General features: G+C 37.1%; 1 protein-coding gene across 6 annotated transcripts in view; it reads right to left on the bottom strand.

The window, feature by feature from the left end:
• Sgcd (sarcoglycan delta) overlaps window positions 1-22165 on the bottom strand; it is a 940103-nt gene that overhangs the window by 600988 nt on the left and 316950 nt on the right. Inside the window, exon 1 of one of the 6 annotated variants that reach the window (XM_074057633.1) lies at window positions 13224-13290. The exons of the other annotated variants lie outside the window; for them this stretch is intronic. The gene's annotated coding sequence lies outside the window, so the exon portion shown is untranslated. Of the gene's footprint in view, window positions 1-13223; window positions 13291-22165 lie in introns of those variants that run through there. 6 annotated transcript variants of the gene reach the window in all.

The following is a 22165-nucleotide window of genomic DNA, read 5'->3' as shown; positions in this document are numbered from 1 at the left end:
CTACATTTTCTATCTTACTTTCAAAAAGTCACTAAAATATAAGGCTTCCCTACAGCTTGAGTTACAGCCAGAAGCTGTATAGTAAATGCCTTATAGTAAATATACCAAAGTGATAAAGAACTAGTGAAAAAATGCTGTGCAATTTAAGCCATACAAGCACATTTACAGAAATGGCACAATGGTAGCCTTCTGAAACTTTCATTTTCAAATATAAAAGATCAGCCATCTAGGAACAAACAAAAAGAACAACAAGAATTCACTAAGGGAAAACTCATTACTGGAAAGGCATATTTTTATATGCTGGCTGTCACCTCTTGTTAAGCATGTGATATTCCCAGGGCTGGACATCATGGTAACACACCTATAATCCTAGTTACTCAGGTAGAGAACAGAAGGATTGCAGTTTGATGTCAGCCTAGGTAAAAAGTTAGTTAGAACCCATCACAAACAAGAAGTCAGGTGTGGAGGTGCAGGCCTGTAATCCCCAAGTTTGTGGAAGACATAGGTAGGAGGATTCCAGTCTCAGTCTTGCCCTGGGGACAAACACAAGAGTCTATCTGATAAATAAACTAAAGCAAAAAAGGGATAGAGGCATGACTCAAGTAAAGTCATGCAAATATAAAACCCGGAGTTCAAATTCCAGTAATGCCAAAAAATTAATAAAATAAAACAAAACAATATTCTCTCCACCAGAAGAAAGCCACTCATGGGTTTCTTCCCTGCTTCTCACATTTTCCTAATGGTAGACAATACCACTTTGAATCCTCACCAGGCCAGATAGTCATGTCAGCTTCATTCTTCTAAAATGCAGTTAGACTTCCAATGTCTCTACCTTAGGCAGTCAAGGCTGGGGTAACAGTTTTGAGGACTGGGTTGCTTCAGCAAGAGAGGTTTATTTCTTACAGTTCTGAGGACTGGAAGACCAGGATCAGGGTGACTGCATGGTTGGGTTCTGGTGTGGGGCCTCCTTCCTGGCTTACAGGCAACTGTTTTCTTGCTATGTAGCCTTCCATGGTAGAGAGAAAGTCTTGGTTGGGTCTCTTCCTGTAAGGGTGCTAATCCCATTCAGAAGGGCTTTAACCTCATGACCTGGTTACCTCCCAAATGCTCTATCCAGGAATACCTTATACAATGGCTTCAACATAATTCCAAGGATGAAAAGACAAACATTCAGTCCATTGCAGCCTCTAAAATCAAGGCAGAATATGCTAGTCTTTGTCTTATCTGCTGATGTACATTCTCCTTTAAATAAATACTAAAGATTTTTTTTAAAGTCTACCAATTATTAAACATAGGGGAGCTTATCTTTATGTCTCTCATGACCCTTAGTTCATTACTCCTTCAATATATGTTAAAAAATGTTTTACCAATCCCTAATACTTTTAAAAAATAAACTTGGAATTTTGATCTAACACAAGATTAAAGAAAAACACTATTGCAATAGGAAAAAGTAAAGATGCTGAGTGATTAGATACTTCAATAATAATCATTCCTGGCTTTTGAAGAGCAAAGGGAAAAGTCTGTTCAGGGAATGAAAATGCCTACTGTTCAAATCCTAGTCTAAAGAATAAAACCACAGAACACCTGACTTCACATGGACACAATCAACTGCTTATTTGCTGAACATACTCTCAGCTCCTTGCTAACGATAAAGTTTTGACATTGCCATGAGATATTATCCTGGTAGAGAATTTAAAAAAGACATTCCTTTCCATGCTTTTTCTGCTTAAAGTTAATCTTATTTCTTTGTTAGCTTCCTGAAGACATTAAGACAGAATGAATGTTTTCTTTGGCTCTAACTGGATCAGAATGCTAAGTTGTACAATCACTTAAGACTCTCATGTGAACAACTTTACAAAAACAGTTGTTTTCTAATTTCTCCCTCTCATTTCTTTTCCATTACTCTGCAGCAATATGTCACTCCCTCGTTTGTAGACTGCTCTACCTCAATATGGGACTATGAAAATCAGACCCAAGTGGACAGTCAAAATACACATATGACCTATTATATATATGTATGTGTATCTATTTATTTGTGAAATAAAAATAATTCTTATGAAAATGGTTTCACGTAGAAAAGCAAAAAGTGAAAACATGGCAACCTTTTCATTGCATATGCTAATATGAAAGCAGGTAGGTATATTCATTATCTATTTTTAGTAACTATTACAAAATTGGTGACTGAAAACAATACACGTTTATTTTCTCACCAGTTTTTATGGGTCAGGAATATGGGGAAAGTTTAGCTTGGTCCTCTGTTCTAGTGTCTCTTATAAGGCATGGTGGAGATATTGATGAAGACTGGGGTTTCATCTGAGGCTCAACTAGGAGCTACTTCCAAATTCATGTAGTTTGGGGCAGGAAAATATTGGCTGCTGTATATGCTTGCCCTGTGTCTCTATATGACAGTTCCTTTCATCATCCAGCAAAGAAAAGTCTGCTATCAAGGACAGAAGTTATGATTTCTTGTATGGGAATCACAGCAATGGTTTCTTACAACCTTAGATACAGAAGCAAGTCATGAGGCCAGTCTATACTTGAGAGGAAGACATTACACAGAACATGGGTTTCAGGAAGTGAGAATCATTAGGGGGATCATAGAGATTTCACGTCACAGTGAGTTTGTAACAATTATGGGAATTCATTTTCTATAAGCAATTTGGCAACTCTATTTTTCACTTACATCCTTCCATTCTAGAATAGGTACATTTTTATGTATTTAGCTAGTCACATATTTAACTAGTTTTCTGTGGAAAGTCTTTCAAATGTCTCCACTTAGTTTTATTCCAGGCCCCAAAAGTATAAATAATATATCTTCAGGTTACAGAAAATGATAGGTGAAAAGAAACATTAGCTGCATTGATGTTATTTCAACTCACTAAGTGTACATATGGAATATAAAGAGTGGTTCAAATGTGACTGAGAGATGTAAGCATGTAAATTAATTTCCTGAAACTTCTAGAGAATTGACATGAATAAGTTCAGAAAGATACAGATCTGACAATTATGTAAATTTGTTTTTTGTGATTTTAGCATGAATTTTGTGAAATGTTTAAGAAAATCAGATGGAAGCAACTACTATGCAAATGTGTCCCTTCAAAAGCCATATGCAAAAGCCTTATCCTCCAGTTGGGAGGTAACCAAGTTTAGGTGAGGTCATGAGGGAGAGACGGTCATAATAGAGTTGGTGTCTATAACAAAATGAGACTAGAGCACTTCCTCTCTCTCTCTCGATCATACAAAAAAGAAATGATTTGAGCACACGGCATGATAGGGGCTGCCTACAAGCCAAGACAAAAACAATAGTATGAAGTCTACCTCTCCAGTAACTTGATCTTGGAATTCTAAGGCTCTAGAACTCTAAGAAGTAAGTTTCCGTTGTTTAAGCCAAACAATCTATGGTCTTTTGTTATAGCAGCCAGCTAACATAAGAAATGATACCAATCTTGTTCCTTCTAAGATTATTAGACTTTAGGCAACACAGAATGGAGACAGAGCTCTCTCTAGGTCATGGGGGCAATTGTTCATTTGGTAAAATTATAGGAGTCAGAAGTCCTCATCTGCCAATCATGAGATAAACACATTTCTAGTTATAAACTTGACATTGATACCATAAGGATTCCTTTAATTTTCTCCACAAAATTTTTACTGAGAACCAGCTATGAGTCCTATATGGCTATATTAGGTGCTAGTCAATAGTGGGTATAAAATGAGTTATCATAACAAATAAATATTTGTTTGTGAGATATGGAGAAAAACATTTAGATGAAGAAATCTGCACTAGCAAACAAATCACCCAAAAAAATATAATATATAGTTCTGGGCAAGACAAGATGGTGTAGAACCAATTATTTGTGCTTTGTCTTTGTTCAGCATAACTATTAACCCTAGAAATGGTGCAAGAGACTGCAAAAGAGAGTTTTGAAAGGTGACAGAGTGGCTGTAAGCTGGTTTAAGACCAAAAGAAGGCAACCACTCAGACCTGGCCTATAGGGACACCTCTGGGAATTACATCGCTCCCTGGAATTGAACGGGAGTTCTTCTGACAACAAGAAAACCCAATACAACCAGTGAGGAGAATCAATTGGGAGCCCAGTCAGAATTAAACTGCCAAGGGAAACATGCAATGTCCCTTTTCTGTCAGGAGATACCAATGCTCATGGGCAGATCTGACAAGGGATATTTAATGACATCAAGCACCTTGATCCCAAAACCTCCTTATCCAATGTGCCCAAGACCCTCTCCTCAACCCAGAGACACTGGATATGAATCCAGTGGCACCAAATAAACCAAACATACTAAACTAATACTGAAAAGGCCATGCCCTTGAAATCACTACTCCCCCTCAATTTGACCAAAATCTGTATACTGAATCTGAACAGAAAGACTACTAAAAAAAAGATTTAAATAGAAACCAGAGTCGCCAGACATAGTGAACAAAATGTCCAGGATACAATAAAGAAATCATCCATCATGCCAAGAACCAAGACAAATCACAGCTTGAGTGAATGAAGACAATTAACTGATACTGACATCAAGATGAATCAGATGATAAAATTATCTGACAAGAGTTTAAGGCAATTGTCATGGAAATGCTTCAACAAGCAATTATAAACTCTCTTGCTATGAATGAAAAAATAGGAAATCTAAACAAAGAAATGTTATAAAACAGAAACAAATGGAAATCATAGAACTGAAAATATGCCATAACAGAGGTTAAGAAACTTTGTGAATGAGCTCAGTACCTAATGGAGATGTGAAAGGGTAGAATGTGTGAAAGTGAGTGCCAAAAAAGAGAATTCATTCAATCTTAACACCATACCAGGATATTTTTAATGAACAATGTCTCAGAGACCAGTAACAAGAGAGCAATAATAAATGATTTGGCGTTGGTGTCATTGAACTTCTAGAAGGAAAGGAGACAGAGAGAGGGGAGTTGAAAGAGTATTTCAAAAAATATTGCCTGAAACTTTCTAGATTTGGTAAAAGACATAAAGCTACAAATCTGTGAAGCTTATTGAACTCCAAACAGGGGAAACCCAGAGAAATTAACAAAGCACATCATAATTAAGTGTGTGAGAACTAATGATAAAGAAAAGGTCTCTTAAATGCAACCAGAGAGAAACAGGTAACTGCACATAGGGAAATACCAACTGAGAAAAGAGATTTGTCATTTGAAACTATGAAACCCAGAATCAAGTTGGCATGACTTTCAATCAACAGAAGCAAAGAACTATCAACCATGAGTTATCTATCAAGCAACTGATCATTTACTAAAAAGGGAAAAGTAAAAATATGCTTAGATGAAGGAAAAATAAAATAATTTATCCTTAGCAAATTTCCTTTAAAGATCTTCTTCAGGAAATTCTCCGAAGTGAAAGCAAAGGATAAAAGAAGAAATCTTAGAGTCTGAGGAAGGACCGAGGAAATGAGCAGAAATATAGTGCATACAGCAGACTCTTCTTTTCATAAATTGTACAAATCATATTTGATGATTGAGGCGAAAATTACAGCACCATCTGCTATACAAGATATCGCTATTTAAAGTGGGAAACTTAAAGAAACCAAAATAGAAGTTTCCACACTTCATTAGAAGTGAAAAAATGTTGATAATGGTAGATTATTATAAGACTATTTTTTCTAGTTATTGTACTACCTGGAGGAACCATGTCAAAAACTGTATGAAAAAACACACTTAAAAGCACTGAGAAAGAAAAAATTGAAAAAAAAAAGTTTAACCTATAGGAAGGCAAGCAGGAAAAATATAGGAAACAAAAGAAAAATAAATAATAAAATGACTTAAGTGTTAAGGTATCATATTTTTAAAAGTTTGTATATACTTTCCAAAAGCTTTAAGATATGATTCCCATACAATTAAATTTACCCTTTTAAAATGCACAGTTAAATGGCTATTAGCATACTCACAGTTGTGAATCCACCACAATAATCAATTCTAAAATATTTTTATCACTGCAAAAAGAAACCCCACACCACCTGGCAGTTGGCCTCTCATCTTCCCATCCTCCCCAATTGTAGACAGATTTGTCCATCTCTATAGATTTAACTACTGGAAATTTTATATAAATTTTATAGCATGCGACAAGCTCTTTTTCCCTTAGCACAATGTTTCTAGGTTCACCTGTGCTGTAGCATGTATCAGCACTTCGTTTCTTCTTATGACCAAATAGTATATCACATTAGTTGATGAACGTTTGGGGCATTTTCAGTGTTTGACTATTATGAAAAATGCCACAATTAATACTTGCCTATGAGCTCTGTACAGATATATATTTTCATTCCTGAGCATATATCCAGAAGTAGAATTGCTGGATCATATGGTCACCTTCATTTAAGAAACTGCCAGTTTGTTTTCAAAAACAGCAGCTATTATTTTACATTCCCAGTAGCAGTTGCCAGTATTTGCCTTTCCCCACATCCTAACCAACACTTATTCTTTTCTGGTTTGGTTTGGTTTGGTTTTGTTAATAATTGTTGCCAACTTTGTAGTTGTGAAGAACTAGACTCATTTTATGAGTCTAATATTACCTTGAAATCAAGACCAAACACAACACAAAAAGAGCAGGGCATTGGTGCCTCACATCTGTAATTCTAGCTACTCAGGAGGCAAAGATCAGGAGGATTGCTGTTCAAAGTCATTCCATGCAAATAGTTTGCAAGACTATACCTTGAATTTACATAACATAATGAAAAAGGGCTGGTGGAGTGTTTCTGGTGGTAGAGCACCTGCCTAGCATGCATGAGGTCCTGAGTTCAAACTTGCAGTACCAACCCCCTCCCCCGCAAAACCAACAGTACAAAAGGAATAGAAACCATAAACTAGTATATGAACTTAGATGCAAAAATCCTCAATAAAATATCAGAAACCTCACATTAAGGTTTACTATAGGTATAGTAAGTGGAATTGTTGGGGGATAGACAAAAAGACCAGTGACACAAAATAGAAGATCCAGAAATAGATCTTGCTTTATGAAAAATAGGCAAAACCACTTCAAACAAGGAATGAGTCTTTCCAGCAAATGTTATTGGGAAAACGTATCCAGATATCTACACGCAAATAAATGAACCTTAACCTTAATCTCACACTCAACTTAGAAATGGATCATAGATGAAATTTAAGCCCTAACCCTGAAAGACTTTAAGGGAATGAAAAAGGAGAATAGCTTCAGGGCCCTTGCCTAGGACAAGAACGCTTGAGTAAGATATCCAAAGCACAAGCCATGAAAGAAAAAAAAAAAAGACAAATTGCATCCCATCAAAATAAGCATTTTAATTTGTGAAATTTCATGTGAAAAGGAAGTAAAAACAAGCTATAGCCTGAAAGAAAATAGTTTCAAACAAATATCCAACAAGACTAGTGTCTTGAACATATGCAGAAATCTGACAACTCAACAGCAAAAAAAAAAAAAAAAACAGACAATACAGTCAGAAATGAGCAAAAGATAAGAACAGTCATTTCACAGATGAAATCCAGATGGTACATACCCTCATGAGAAGATGTTCAACATCTTTAGCCATTAGGGAAATGCAAATGAAAACCACAATGAGACACCACTCCACACCCACTTGGAGGGCTAAAATAAACAAAGAATGCAACAGCAAACTTGGGGAAAGAAAGGGAGGACTTACTCATTGCTGCCAGGATCTTAAATTGACACAGCACTTTGGAAAACCTGTTTCAGTAAAATAAATATGAATATCATATGACCTAGAAATTGTATTCCTGGTCACTTGCCCCTATTATGCACTCCTTGTATATTTCAAAGAAATTAAAAACTTACATTCATAATAAAGCTGGTATATGAATGTTCATTGTAGCTTTGCTTCTGGATAAAAATTGATGAATGGTTGAGCAAATGATAGCATAAATATATACCACGGAATATTCATCAATCATAAAAATATTTTCCTAATACATGCAAAAACTTGGATGAATCTGCATTAATTGTCTGAATTAATGCCAGTCACAAGAGGTTATGGAGTAGGATTCAATATTTTAGAACTTTTGAAATGACAAAATGTCTGTAAATGGAAGACAGATTAGTGGGGAGGTGTGTGGACCAGGGGTCAGAGAGGAAAGAGGTGCATGTGGTTATAAAAGGTCAACATGAGGGACTCTTAACCAACACAGATGATAAAACTGTGTACAACTTATACACATGTAAAACTGCAGAAATTTGAGTAAGATTCATGAATTCCATCAATACCAATACTCTGGTTGTAAAATTTATACCGTAGTTTTGCAAAATATCACCATGGAGGAAAACAGGGTATAATACAGAAGGAATCTTTCTGTATTATTATTTCAGTATAACAATATTGTGTGAATTTACAATTACCTTAATAAAAGTTTCAATTAAAAGATCAGAGCTGGGAGTGTAGCTCAGAGGTAGAATACTTGCTTAGCATGCATGAGGACCTGAGTTCAATCGCCAGCACTGGTAAAAGAAAACTATAACACAGCAAAGAGCTCCAAGAGAGAGGTAAGGCCAGAAACATTTCATTTCTGCCACCTCCATAGGGTTTGGCAGTTACTTAGAATAAGAAGATCAAAGGGGATTTTGCCTGCTTGATTTTTTTTTTTATATATATAACTCATGGATGAAAAAGACAGTCAGATATTTAATATATAACTGAAATGGTAGTGGGAAGTTAATCTCCATAGCTTCAAAGGATTTAGGGTCTTTTAGGTGCTCTATTCTGAAGCCAAGTGACAATCCTTGGAATCTGTGCCAGAGCACAGAGCTTCACCCTGATCTCCAATACCTGTAGCCAATACTCTGTCCAGAAGCAGAAGCTATGTGGCCGAGGTGACCTGGAGCACACAGTAGTGGCCCCACCCATGGAATGGGATTTCAGAGGAGCTGTATGCTTACAAAGTACAGAATAGCTAGAGGTGTGGGGCTAGGCATCAGGAGGCTATGGGAAAGAAAGAATAAGAGACCTTTTTGACCTAAGACAGTTTGTGTAATAGCAGGATTTAATTCATGGTTATCCCAAAAACATGAAACAAAGGCTCCACCACACTGAAAGGCACTTAAGGACAAGTTGACTAGCCCAGGTAAGTTGCTCTCAAATTTCTATCACTTTGGACTGTAAGTTTAAACAGAAATTTTGGTTTTACAGAAAAGGATAAACTAGATATTCCTTGTGAATCATTTGGGCCTTGTTTGCGAACAGCAAAAAGATTTTTGGATCAATTGTCCTCCTTCTGACTCAATAATAAGAATACATGGCTAGTGCAATAGAAGCAGGTGAATGGGAAGAAGAGGAACTGGGCAATTTTTTAATTTAAATGTAGGTATTCAAGCTCAGAGGCCTCCACAAATCAGTGACACTGAAGTGGAGCTCAAGCACAGGGAAGCATTTGTCAGGTGGTAACTTAATGTTACTACCTTTTCAGCTTGGGTAATTCAAGCCAAAATATTATCAGAGAGAAGTGCATGAGTGTATGAAGCTATACACCTTATTCTGAATGTGTTTAATTAGCTTCTGCCACCTGAAGATCCAGAAGAAGGCAATAGAAGTAAAGGGGAGGATAGGAAAGGGCTGTTGACCAGGCATACTTATTTTCCACAAGAACAAAATAGGTTTAAAAGTTAGTTTCTTACAGAACCTTAGACATTTTAAGAGTGATATTGCATGTCAAGCTTCAGCCTAAGGTTGAGTTCATGGTAAACTCTGAAGAGTTATAGTTATTTTAATCACTGGTTCCTCTGTAAAGTCACTGTGCCTTTTACACGGAGGCTCCAAACCCATGTTAGATAGCGCCTCTAGCAAATGCCCAATTGGTTGCCATGACCCATTTGTCCTAGTTCTTTTACAGCCCATTGCTCACAGTGTCCAAGTCCAGGTACTCCAGTTTTGGTAAAAACCTACAAAAATATGAATGAAAATTCAAATACTCAGGGAAGGGAGAATAATTTGGTTAAGAGTGGGACTATCTATGCTAATATAATATCTAATGATATTAATTATTAATGATAGTGTTGCTTAATTAATATTAATTGATGATTTAATTTTTAAATCATTAAGAAACATCATCCTGTAGCTAGCCAGAAATTTCAAGATGTCCTAACCATGGGTTTCAGAGTTTGACACTCTCTCAGGAGAATGTCTGTTTTCTTCACTTCCATTCTCCCATTTTTTAGAAACTCTTTTGGATCTTTCTTTTGTACTGAGAGGTTTAGTTTTGAATTTAGCAAGGAGGTGAATTTTGTACTATGCATTGCATGGACTTATGATAAATGAAACACCCAAGTAAACTAGTGAAAATGAAGATGATTCCCCAAATCTTTTAGAAACACAAACAACAACAAAAATATCAGTGAAAGAGGGGAAAAAACCTTCCTCCTGTATCAAGGTGAAGATACCAGGAGGAAGGTAGACAGCATGGAAAAATAAACCAGTGAATGACCTGCTCTGATGTCCCAAGTGACCTAGGTCCCTCCCTGTGTCAGCATACTCCACTCACCACGAAATAGCTGTTCTACCCACTCTTGGAGCTGGGTCTAAAATAAACACCCAGATACAAAATGACTTCTAGTCTACAGTATTTTACACGTGAAAGGAAAAATCTGGAAACAGTTGTAAGTCTTAAAATAGGGAGACAGATCAATTTAGGGCCCCATCCATATAGAAGCCCCCAAACAAGCTTTTGAGTTACTTTCCAAATCATCACGGTGGTTAGCTGATTAAATCTGGAGGTGAGTTGTGGGTTGAAAATGATGAAGAGGATCCAATGAAACTTTCAACTTATTTGGGTCAGCTCTGAGATCCCATTAACTTTGTCACTGAGATTTTCTTCATTAAATGCTTCTGTCCTGTTCTTATAACCAGCACCCTGACACTCATCTTAAACACATGCTTCCAGTTTTAAAAGTGGTCATAATAATTAATAATAATAATTATTTTTAATTATTATTTTTCTTTCTACCCATCGGGATCCTATTGGCATATTAATTATTACATAATAGCAGGAGAATATGTTCATCCTTCCATTCAGCCACCTTTAGACAGGCTAATTCCACATCTTGAATTAACCCCTAGACAATTATTTCCATGGGTTGACTCTTACATTCACACACTTCTGTGTATATGGCACTGAGCAGGTGGGCTACAGTTGAGACACACAGGTCACTGACATTCATGTAGTCTTTATTCTGCTTCCAAGATACAAACAATAAATAATTAAACCAATTATGTAAAGCAGTCAATCTGATACCATTAAGAAAATACATCAGTTTGTTTGCCAAACATCCTTCTCTTTCTCCTCTTCCTCATTCCTTCTCATCTCAGGCTTTATTAACATCGTGCCCTTTGGTTTTTTTTCTTGCTTTTTTTTTAGTGGTATGGGGATTTGAAATCAGAGCCTTGTGCTTGCTAGTCCCTCTACTACTTGAGCCACACCCTGATAGAGTCTCACATTTTTGCCTGGGCTTTCCTTGGACTACAATCCATCTACTTATACCTTCTATGCATAGTTATATACCACCATATCCAGTTTATTGGTCAAGATGCAGTTTTGCTATTTTTTTGCCCAAACTGGCTTCCAACCTTGATCTTCCAAAGCTCTGCCTCCTGAGGAGCTGGGATTAGAGACATCAGCCACCATACCTGGCTCCAACAAAGTCCTCTTCCTCTGTCCATCTACTGCTTGAATCCTACTCATCCCTCAGGTCTAGCTGAATCCTTTCTCCGAAGAGACATCTCTTCAAGTTTTAGACTCTTTAAGCCATGCTCCCTAGACCTCTCAAGCAACTTTTGCACTGAATCACGGAAGCTTTCAGATAAGGAGTAAAGGGAAGCGCTGTGACTACAAGCTCAGGTGAAATTTATTGCTTTACCTTGCTAGATTTCTGTATCGTATCTTGTCTGTTCATTTAGAAGGATAGAGAACATGTCACCAGTCTCTTGCATTTCTCACAGCACCGTGCACTAAGAACTAGATTTCTAAACATTACACCCATTACTCTAAGAATAGAAAATAAAATTCTTGTGAGTTAGTGTGACAGAATGGAGATGAGATCAGATGATAAAGAGAAGACAGGCCATCTTGTCTTAACTTTGCCTTTATATTCTTCTGTAATTTTCTCCAAGCAGGTCTCCTGAAGTTCATTGAGAAGCAAGGGGATATGAGGCACTGTGACCATATCCCATAGAATCTGAGAGATAAGTGTTTCAGAGGAAGGTTGTGAAGGAAAGACTATTGCTCAGTCACTTGCCTCAGTGCAATTTCTTTAGTCTTTTTTTTTTTTTTGGCGACACTAGGGTTTAAACTCAGGGCCTCACAATTGCTTGGTGAGTGCTCTTACCACTTGAGCCACTCTGCCAGCCCTTTTTTTGTGGTGGTTTTTTTCAACTATTTACCTGGTGTTGGCTTTGAACCATGATCCTCCTGATGTCTGCCTCCTGAGTAGCTAGCATTACAGACATGAGTCACTGGTACCTGGCTCCAATGCAATTTCTATACAAAGAAATGTGCCAGTTTAAAAATGAAGAAGAAAAATCCTGGAATATAGTACTATCAGATATATTTCACAACAAGTTTCTATGATGAATTATTTGATGACTCATTTTAACATGGCTTAGAAGGGCACCCGAACACGTGTCTATCCCCTAAACTGCCAGATGGCCTATGGAATGATCCAGATCGCTCATTAGATATTTCTTAACTTTGCCTCTTAGTTTTCTCTTCATTAATAAGACATTTCTCTAGCTCCTACTTTTCTGCTTCTTACTAATGAACAACAGTTATGCATTGACTCTCCATAGCACCTGGTATTGCTGAAATTTGTACTCTGATTCCTACATTTTAAAACTACCTCATGAAAATAGCATTATTTCTACTCAGAGGTCTAATTCATTAAAATTCATGCAACAGTCTCATTTTTAGGATCTCATCCTTTAAGGAAGAAACTAAAGTTAAATGAAATCCTGATTCTCAGGCAACTCATTGTAGCCTATGAATTTCAACAGGTACTTTAGCTTCCCATATTGAATTTTTGGCCCACAATAGCAACTGTGTAATAGAGCGGTCTAAAGATAAAAATGCCCTTTTAAAGTCTCTGTAATTTACTATACATAAACAAGGGGTTGTTCCCCATCAGCCTCAATTAACAGGCAAGAGAAATTTCCCTGAAAATCAGGCTTGTTTTTCTCTTTTACTTCTAGTGTGTAGGCTAAAAATAATTAAGTTTACATACCAGTGCTTGAATTCAGGTGTGAGAAAGTCATCTCTCTAGCTTTGCTATTCTGGGTAAAGATTCTGGCCAACCTTCTAGAGTCAAGCCTAGAAGAAAACAAGTAAATCCTATGAGAAACTAAAAAGCACTTTCTGAGTACCTGTCACATTAAGACTCATCTTCACCTAAACCAAAGCACTAGGCTGGTAGAGTTATTTTAAAAATTATACTCTCTGATAAAAATTACATGCTTTTTTTTTTGTTGTTGTTGTTGTTAAAATTTCACAGGAGTTCATCAGTATTTTTATGCCTTATCTCTTGTTATTTTCAAGACTAAGGCAGCAAACTCCTGATCTTTAGCTAAGGATCCTTTAAGAGTTAAAAAATCAAGTCAAAACACACAACCAGGAAAGAGAGAGACAAGGACTAATTCAATTTCTGTTAGGTCTATGCTTGCTTCTAAGTTTCTCATAAAATTTACTTGTTTCTTCTAGGTTTGACCCTAAATGTTGGCCTTCTTTACAAGCCAGTCATCCAAAAGATCAATTCCAGAAAAATCTTTCTAGAGTTCAATTTTCATCAGATTGTTTTCCTGCTCCAAAACTCTGACAAGTACTTAACGTGTCCTGATTACAAGTCATACTGAGCCTGGCATTCAACTCTCTAGGACCCTACTCCACATTTCTTGTCTATCCTTGTTTTTCACTGTTTCTATAGCTAGGGATGTAACTCAGTTATGTAGCATTTGCCTAGCATATGCAAGGCCCTGAGTTCAATCCTCAGCATACCAGAAAGAAAAAAAAAATCCACTGCTTCTATTCCTGCCCATTTTCTACCTGGGAAGTTAATTAAGTAGGCAATTGGACTACTTGTTTCAAAAACTGAACTCTTAAAGTCACTTAAACCAGAAACCCAGGCTAATATTTCATCAACGCCACATATCAGCTAAGGCAGAGGGCTGGGACTGGACCCAAACTGTGTCACCTCTGATGCCAGAGGGCTTAAAAACACCACTCTTCTTACCTGGCACGTGTCACAGTGCTAGGAAGATGGCCAAATACAGGTAGGGCTACAGCCTAACAGAGTATTAAGGTTGGCTGCAATCTTGAATTTCCAATGCAGCTTTTCTGATAACAGCCTTAAAAAAAACTTGAGTCTGATTCTCTGAACTTTTCTCTCCTATTCTCCCAGCCCTCAATTATTTAGTTCTTAGTGGCTGCATCCTCAGTGGAGGGCAGAAATGTCTCCTCCCAGAACACAAGTTTCTTTAGTAGAAGAATCTAAATAAACTCACTTTTCCTTTTCTCCCCCTCTCCTCCTCCTTTCTCTCTTCCTCTCTCCCTTTCTCTCTCCTTCTCCAGGAAAATACCTCAATTTAATTAACTTGTGATCCTGTAGTCTGGGCTTGGTTTTAGTTTGTTAAGCCTAGTCATTAAGCAGTTGGGACAATTTAATCAAAGGAATTGCTCTCAAAAACAAACAAAAAAATCCAGTCAAATACTTTCTTGATTTAAAAAATAACATATATACTTATAGAAATTTGGAACCTGGGAACTATGGGGAAACGCCAAAAACGGTATGCATATATGGAAATGTCACAATGAAGCCTCCTGTACAACTATTATGTATTAAAAAACATTTAAAAAAATCCAGAAAACAACCACTGTTCCATTTAGCAGACTGGGTATACCTTAAATGTTTTGTATTTCATATTTTTTTCAGATTTTGGAACATTTACATATTCTTAATTTGATATATTGGGTTAGAATCCAAGTCTGAATACAAAATTCAATATGCTTCATATACATCTTATACACATACCCTCAGGATAATTTCTATAATATTTTTAATAGTTTTGTGCATGGAGCAGTTCATGTATAGTACCTGAAGGGACTGGGGAAATTGTTACCCTTTAATGTTCTGCACCTGTGAACCATCACAGGAGGTGGACATTTCTACTTGTAGTGACATGTGGACATTCAAAAATTTTTTCATTTTGAAGTATTGCAGGTTTTCAGACTATGGAATGTTCAACCTGTGTACACTTCTAATTTTTGTGTTGTATGCACAGATAATATGTATTTAAAAATGACTTACGGAAAATTTCAAGGATACAGAAGTAGGCACACTAAGACATTCAATCAATCCATTGCTCACTACAATAACACATGGCCAATCTTGTTTCATTTATATTTCTACAGTTTCCCCTTCATCCAGGTTATTTTGAAGCTATTCTAAACATTTTCTCATTTTAACAGTAAATATACATATTCTATCCTTATTAAAAATGTACTTTTGGACTGGAGGTGTGGCTCAAGCGTTAGAGTGCCTGCTTTGCAAGTACAAATCCCTGAGTTCAAACCCCATCCCATCAAAAAAATTGCAAAAACATGCTGTTCATTAATAACCTAGAGTCATTATTTAACCTGCAAACTCAAAAATCGCAAATAGTCAGTATCATTAATATCACGAAATACCCATATTTCAACTTTATATATCCAATTATAAATATTTTAGGTAACTTGTTTGAAACATGATAAAATTTTGAGCAACACACTTCTGCTGGTCAGTATGTCTGAAGTCTTAGCTACTCCATGTGTAGCTCTTGAAGGAACAGCATTGGACTCACCTGGATACTCCCTGGTGGGGAGAAATGCAGAATCTCAGCTTCCCTATCCAGAGACCAACTGAGACAGAATCTGCATTTCATACAATCTCAGATGGTTCACATGCACTTTAATTAAAGATGGAGGGGCATTGGTTTTAAATATCTTTTCATGTGTAGTTTTCCAGTCCCTTGTACTTAGCTTAATTCTTTTTAAAAGTATTTTAGACCAAACTGGATTGTTCACTACAATTTCCCACAGTGTGAATATTACTAATTTCATCTCCATGAAATTACTTAATGTGCTCTTCTGTCTTCTGTATTTAATATATGTGAAGATTTGGTGACAATCTTTCAACTTTGGGAGTAAGGGTAATTGATAAGTGGTAGCATATAATTTATAAAGAAGCATGTATAGGCACTTAAAAAATGAAATAGAATAAAACAGATCTGTTTTGGGAGTGGGTATCAATGGGAAGGGTAGACATAAGGAAAGGATAAGTGAGGGTGAATATGGTGGATGTATTTTGTATCCATATGAAAACAGAACAATGAAACCCATTGAAATTGTTCTAAGAAGGGGGGTAAGAGGGAGAATGATGCAGAGGGTAAATCAAATTAGGATATATTATAAGTATATATATATAAATATCACAATGTATTCCCTTGTACAACTATATGTTAATAAAAAATTTAAAAATAATTTTTTTAAAAAGTAGCATGAATAGAGCTGGAAGGATGGCTCAAGTGATAGAGCACCTGCCTAGGAGCACAAAACCCTGAGTTCAAACCTCAGTACAGAAAAAAAAAAAGCATACAAGAATTCGGTTTTATGTTAGCAACTTTAATAGCCATTCTGTAGAAGTATCATTCATTTCATTTCATTGTAAAATGGCCTAATGCCTTTCTCATTTATTTCATTTGATATTTTCAGCAAAAATATTTTTTCCATATCAACTATTTGATTCTTCAGAGGTGTAGTTAGGATAAGAAAAACAAAATGAATATTTGATTCCTTTTCTTTATTAGTTTTGGTATAAGGAGTTAGTTCCCCATACTGCATGTGAACAGTGATTCTTTACCATTCTTTTGAACACATGGACTTAAGTGTATCTGACATTTTCTAATCACTGTGGCTATTGTACTTCCTGATGCTAAAATTATTCCATCCCTGGCTAGCAAGAACCTCTTTAAGTTGGTTTCACTCTTTTGGATATATTGAGAAGACTTTGATAATTATCCTCTTTTCTGGCATAAGATACTGTTCCACATCCAATTCATACATTTTCTGCCTCAGACCTGAATCTGCAAGACTTAATAGTGGTCATTTTTTTTTCCAGTCCTTCTTACAAGTCAGAACTACAAAATATGTTTTGTTTTGTTTCCAGATAAACCCATTATCGGTTCAAACCAATGCTTACAAATCAAATTCAGAACTATCATCATTTTATTTAAACCCATCTAACTCACACCTGCTTCTCACTCATCTAACACAAAATACCCTTTTTTTTTTTCCTGGTACATTACTAGTTTTTTCTTTTATTCATATGTGCATACAATGTTTGGGTCATTTCTCCCCCCTTCCCCCCTCCCCCTTCTTTACGCCCCCACCCCCTCTCCCCCCCCACCTCCTCACTACCAGGCAGAAACTATTTTGCCCTTATCTTTAATTTTGTTGAAGAGAGAGTATAAGCAATAATAGGAAGGAACAAGGGTTTTTGCTGGTTGAGAAAAGGATAGTTATACAGGGAGTTGACATGCATTGATTTCCTGTATATGTGTGTTACCTTCTAAGTTAATTATTCTCAAACTAACCTTTTCTCTAGTTCCTGGTCCCCTTCTCCTATTGACCTCAGTTGCTTTAAAGTATCTGCTTTAATTTTGCTGCATTGAGAGCAACAAATGCTATCTAGTTTTTTGGGTGTCTTAGCTACCTTCATATCTCCCTTGTGTGCTTTCACTTTATCATGTGATCAAAGTCCAATCCCCTTGTTGTGTTTGCTCTTGATCTAATGTCCACATATGAGCATACCCTGTTTCTTAATGACACGGACATCATTCTTTATTCACCTCTAATGATGGACTCTGAGGCCATTTCCAGTCATTTGCTGCTACAAATACTGCTGGAACCAATAGCCATTTGCTTACCTGTTCTCCCATTTTGCAAGTTTATCTTTGGAGAAGGTTAGAAGCAGCGATTGCTATATCAAATGATAGGCAGTACATATATTAATGGAATAACGGCATCATGCAGTATACATTTTCACATAATACCCTACAGTTTCATTTTTAATGGCTAGGAGATAGCACATTTAATTATTCCTTTATTATTGAGCATTCAAGCTATTTTCTATTGATCACAATTTTAAATGTTTTAATTATTCTGTGTAGGCAAACCACTACACCTACTGTTCCAAACTTACTTGGTGATGGGCTCCTGTCCACCCTGGCTTGATAAAATGGCCTTGAACAATCTTTTACACCAAAGAAGAACCAGTTATCGCATTGCATTGATTCTGCAACAGATGACTTGTAGCTATTTTCAAAGAGAGTTCAACTGATAGAGTTAGAATGGAGACTAGGTGAAGAGCAGCATCTGACCTTAACTTTTTCCTTAATTCTGAAAGATGAGTCTAGTCCATGCTGTTTTCCTTGTAAAAGAAAGGGTTAAAGTAGGTGATTTTGAAATTTTTCTTCTAGTCTTAAAAAGAATAAAATTCTAATGAATTGTATATGCATGCTTTAGTGTTCTCTAAGTTCCCAGAAGTCTGTGTTGTTATTCTACCTATTTATCCTTTTCTTATTCTAAGCTTCCAATATCATGCTTTACTCATGACCAGTTTTATCAGCTACATGCTGAATTGACTTTTCAGACTCCTTGTTGGTTGTTGAACTGGAGTCCACAGCTCTGAATGTGGAAGAGACTTATACCCAATTTAAGTCCTACAACTATTTACTGACTGCCTCTTATTTACAAGCCATCATGCTAGCTCGAATCTAAATTTTTAGATAAATTAGGTTTATCTAGGTTAGAGGAGTAAGTTTCCATGAAAATATATAGTCAAAAATTATCCCTTGAAATATCCTTTCTTTGCCAATTAACAATAGTATAGGTGTAAGAGAGATCGACCTTTGCAAAAGTGTCACATAAAGTAACAATATGCAAATCTATATTTATCTACAAGGAGAAATTTACTGTTCACATAATTTCTAATTATGTCCCTACTCTAAGGGGGTTCCTTGCAGCATGAACTGGAAAAGGAGAGAGACTTCAATAAACATGTTTTTACTCTTCCCCAGTGTCTTCTGGAAGAAACTCAATTTAGAACTGGCCTGCATAGATGTGGAGAACTTACGACGACCATCTTTGTAATACATCTCCACACAGTCTATCAGATACTACCTTACTTTGTCCTTTAAGAAAAAGAAAAGGAAGGAAGAATTTTTTTTAAAAACTGCCTAAAAAAAGAAATACAGCCTCAGGGCTGAATTCTTCCATGGGGAAAACAAATAAATGGAACTTGCACTGCTATAAGCAAAGAACTGGGAGAAGGTTCTTCTCACACATCACCTAAAGGCAAACATCTTATAACTCCTTTGAGCATAGAACTGTCCTTTTAAGTTGTTCTTGACTACCCTTCACATCCAACAGGAGGAAGGAGAAAAAGAGTTAAAACAACTTCATTTTGAACCACATCTATAAAGTAACACAACAGACAAGTGGGTCAGGATTCTTTAGTTTAAACTATATTTGAGGCAAAAGTATTAAGTTTAACTCCATGTTTTCAGTCTATTTTAAGGAAAAAAGTTCAGTAACCTTGTTTCTGTATTCATAACATAATATAGAATCACATACACTACAAACCAGAAGAATTCAAGAGCTAACACTGGCCTGACAAACAAAAATATTAATTGGGGATCAGAAAATTGAAAAGAAATACAGTGGTGACAATAGGCTCTGAATATTTCAAACCTTCCAGAATTATGATGTTAAGACTTAACATCTTCATAGAGATACATTTAGAGGCACCTGGTATTTATCATAGTCTAACTGAAGACCTGACATTCCTTAGTGCTATACTTTGAATGCTGCCCCCATCGCCCCCCAAATGCATATGCTGGAAACTGGAAATTAATATCCAATGTGGTAGTGAGAGGTGGATAATTTGGGAAATAATTAAATTGAGATCTTGCCTTCATAAATGGAATTTGTGTGGGTTATTGTGTGTGTGTGTGTGTGTGTGTGTGTGTGTGTGTGTGCGCGCGCGCGCGCGCGCGCGCACGCGCGCTAGTAAGCAGGGTCTCCTGCTTACTAGGCAGGCACTCTAGCACTTGAGTCATGCCCCCACTCTTTTTGTACTTTAGTTCTTTTTCAGATAGGGTCTCACGTTTTTGCCAGGACGAATTTTGGAACATGATCTACCTACTTATGGCCTCCCATTTACTGGGCCTAACAGGTACATACCACCACCCTTGGCTTACTTGTTGAGATGAAGTCTTGCTAAGTTTTTGCCCCTGCTGACCTCAAACCATATCATCCAGCACTCTGCCTTCTGAGTAGCTGTGATTATAGGCCTGACCCATAGCACTTATTTATAAAGGAGACTTCAGCAAGCTCCCTTGCCTCTTCTACCATGTGAGGACACAGAAGCAGACATCATCCTAGAAGAGCACACACTCACCAGACACTGCATATGACACTGTCTTGATCTTGTCTTTCCAGTCTCCATTACCAAGAGCAATAAATTTCTATTGTCTACAAAGTATCCAGTATAAGGTATTTCATTACAGCACCTGAATGAGCCAAGACACTTTGTTAACTGAATCTCAGTGTTCAACAGCAACTTTTACCAGGATGCTTAAGTCAGAAACCTATGCCTCGCACTAGGAGTTTGATGTTCAGCTGCCATCCTGAAATTCTGAATGTGATCTTCTACTCTGGGTTTTATAAGTGAAATCTGATGGGACAATTGAGTTGGCCAAGAGCTTGGACTTCAGCTCATATATGGTCCTGCTTCTACCTCCCTGCCTGGGGTTGGGTAGATTCTAAGCTTTCTGTTTCCTGTTCCTTGGTATTTTTCTGGCTCCTTGTCACTACCTAGTAATGGCTGCTACTTTGCTCATAGTAGCAACCAGATCACTTTGATGTTGGGGGTGGTGCTGTATTCTTTGTTAACCCTTAGTTGTCAGTGGGTGCCTGGGTTTAGGCAGGGTCAAAGTGAGCACAGACACCCCATGGTTTCTCAAACAAGGGCATGTGGTTGCTGTAAATGTCCCATAAAGCATTTATTGGGTGACAAGTTAGGGGCAAGCCTCCTGCCCACCCCAATCCAGGTACTGAGTGTGTCTTGCCCACAGGTTGCAATAAATTTGGAGTTGCCTGATTAGTACAGTTGAGGCAGTGGTCCTCTGAGAAGGGGAGCCTGAAGTCCCTAGGAGGATATACCATTTTCATCCCACAGCAGGTTGGAGACTAAACCCAGCAATCCATCAACTATGCACATACAAACTCTCTGGGGAGCCTCATAGTGCCTGTGAGGGGCTCTAGACATTGTCCTGCAAATATCCTCATTCCTCAGTCAGTATGATGTTAAATAGCAAAGATTTTAAAAATCGAGAATGTTGGAGAGAGAGACCAGGTATGTAATAAAACCTTTTCAGTGAATGTAAAAAGAGCCTCACAAACAATTTCAAGGATTGGAGAATAATAGTTCTAAAGTTTAAGAAAATTCAACCTATCAGTTTCACGAGTAAAAATGAAAGAAGGTATATGCTAGACTAAAAGAGTCTTAATAATTTGTTATACCAAATGTTCGTGTCCCAAATTCATAGGTAGCTGTATTTGGAGATAGAGGCTCTGAGGAAGTAATTAAGGTAAAATAAGGTCCTAAGGGGGTTATGTCTGTACTCCCATAGGAGAAGAAAAGATAACTGAGAGCCAGTAATATTGCTCCTCTCTCTCTTTCTTTCTCTCTCTCCTTCCCTCTCCCCTTTTCTCTCTCTCTCTTCCATGCATTCTTCCTACAGCAAGATGATCTGAGGACACAGAACACTGACAGGGCAGTTACCTACCAGCTAGAAAAGCCTTCATCACAAAGTGATAATGCCAGACCCTGATCTCAGACATCCAGCCTCCAGAACTATGAGAAAACACATTTCTGGTAATTAGGCTACCATGTCTTTGGTAGTTTGTTATAGCAGCCCAGGCTGACTGATACAGGTCCACACCAACAAGGTGCATGTGTTGTTGCTCCTGTACTGGACTGGCTGACTTAGTCAACCTAGCTTTACAGGGTACTTTTGAATCTACTGGGTAAAATTTTATGTGGCTTGAGTATTATACAACATGAAAATGTAT

Source organism: Castor canadensis, chromosome 16, assembly GCF_047511655.1.
Source record: "Castor canadensis chromosome 16, mCasCan1.hap1v2, whole genome shotgun sequence".
In the NCBI taxonomy this organism is placed as follows: Eukaryota; Metazoa; Chordata; class Mammalia; order Rodentia; family Castoridae; genus Castor; species Castor canadensis.
Note: the sequence above shows the minus strand (reverse complement) of the source record. Positions and strands in the feature narration are given on the sequence as shown.